Consider the following 2,034-nt stretch of genomic DNA (forward strand, 5'->3'; position numbering starts at 1 on the left):
CGCCCGGGGCTGCTGGAGCCGGCGGGAGGTGCCGCAGCGCAGCCGGGAGTCTTAAAGCAGCCTGAGCCTCTTGTCGTGCCTGCGCAGTCAGAAAATGGGTGGAAAAAGCGGGGTTTTTTTCTTAAATTGTGCGTCCTGTTAATGAAAGCCCTTTCTCCTCCTCGCAAGCCTTGCTTCTCGCGCGGCTTCGGGCTGGCGCCCCTCCCGCCGGAGCCCCCCCCGACGGCTGGGCCCCGGCCGGTGCGCGGAGAAGCAGCACCTCCAAGAGAAGGGCCCGGTGCCCGGTTCCCCTCCCGGCCCTAAGGCCAGGGGCGAGGGAAGGGGGTGAAACGGCGCCGTGACGGAGGAAGACAAGAACAGAAGGCCTCGAGCGAGTCGCCCGCATCCGAACGTTTCAGCCGGCTGCCTTTGGTGGGGGCAGCGGCGGCGGGGGCTGCGGTGCTGTTTCGGCTCGGCGTGTCCCGAGAAGATCTCTGCCTGGGAACCCCCAGGATCAACTGCTGGCTTCTGAGCCTGGCTTTACATAAGAGTTTAAAGGCGGAGCGGGCTGAGGGCAGGGGAAGGTGAAGAGGGCAGCGAAGGCTCGATTGCAGGCAGCGGCGCGTGGATCCCGGCGGCCATCGTTGGTGTATTAATGCTGCTCGGACCGCTCCTACCGCTGCTTGGGCACCTGGCAGGCACCTCATGAGGAAAGCACGGGCCCGCTTTATGCGTTGAGCATTTTGGGGGGGGGGTCGGGTATCTGACCTTGCCGTCCCACTGGGTGTTTGAGCAGCGGGATCGGAAGGGACAGTCCCGTCCTCGCTCCTGCCGTGGGTTCCCAGCCTCCCCTGCGCGGGCGCTGGCGTTTGTGCAGCTGCGGGGAGCCTGCCCAGCCCCCTGACCTGGCTCCCCACACGGCTGTGCGAGGCTAATGCTGGCCACGTGCAGGGCCACGGCCGGGGGTGTTTGGGCTGGGGAAATCGACTGACGGCTGCCTAAACCTGTGGTGAACGGGTCGTAAGGACCCAGCTGCGGCAGGACTAAGTCACTGCCTGCGCTCTTGGAGTTAAATAGCGAAGCAATCCTCCAGAGGTGGGACGCGTTAAATTAGGATCCTTCTATAGCTTCCGAAATGTCCCCCGGGAAGGCGAGGGAGGCCGGGGCAAGCCGGGTGTGGTGAGAAGCTGCCTTGTCCCCGGGCAGTGCTGACGCAGCCCAGAGACTGCTCTCAAAAGGCTGTGCTGTGCTCCGGGGAAACTGTTTTTCTCGCGCGCGCTTTTTTCCCTTTCTCATTTCAGCTTATTTTTTGCCTGTTTAAAAAGTCCCCGAAGCAAGTGCTCATCTCTTCTGTGGAAGCTTGAAAGCCTGGGGTGGGGGGGTTGATTATAACTTCCGTGCCACTTCAGCTCTGCTCCCTGTTTCCACAACCCCTATGAAGTGTGTGTGGAAGGTCTTTGGTTCGGTGTTGCTGTGTGCAGTGAAAGAGCACCGTAAGCAGAGCGGGGAGCTCTGCCCTGTTGGTGTTTTCCTTCCTTCGGGGTGGCTCGGGCTGCGGGTGTTGTGACCCGGGCAACTTCTTCCCCCTTGGCCTCGGGGCAGGTGTCGGGCTGTAAAGTGGAGAGCTCCCGGCCGTGCCCTGTGTGGTGGGCTCAATCTCCTCCTTACCAAATGAATAAATCGTAAAGCAAAATGAAGTCCCGGCTGCCTCTACCTTTTGTAGGGGAGGTGGGGGAACGTGCTTGTAAATAATGCAGTATTTCTTCCCCTCCCTTTGTGCTGGTAATTCACTTTGAGCTGCAGCTTGCTGCTCGGCGCTTCTAGCTGTGTCCTCCTGCCTTTACCAGAATCCATCAGTTCTGGCTGCCTTTGCTCTTTGCCCTTCCCGTCTGCACCCAGGCTTGGCAGCCCCAACGCACCTCGTTCCCCTCCACAGCCCCGGTGCCGAGTTTCCCGTGGGGCTCTGCCGCGTGCCGCGTGATGAGGAAGTTTTGTTCCTATCTGAGCGTGTTTGATCATTGATTTTGTCTTGCTTCCCTCATGCCACCAGGTGCA

Source organism: Aptenodytes forsteri, unplaced genomic scaffold (genome assembly GCF_000699145.1).
Source record: "Aptenodytes forsteri isolate BGI_AS27 unplaced genomic scaffold, ASM69914v1 Scaffold187, whole genome shotgun sequence".
NCBI lineage: Eukaryota > Metazoa > Chordata > Aves > Sphenisciformes > Spheniscidae > Aptenodytes > Aptenodytes forsteri.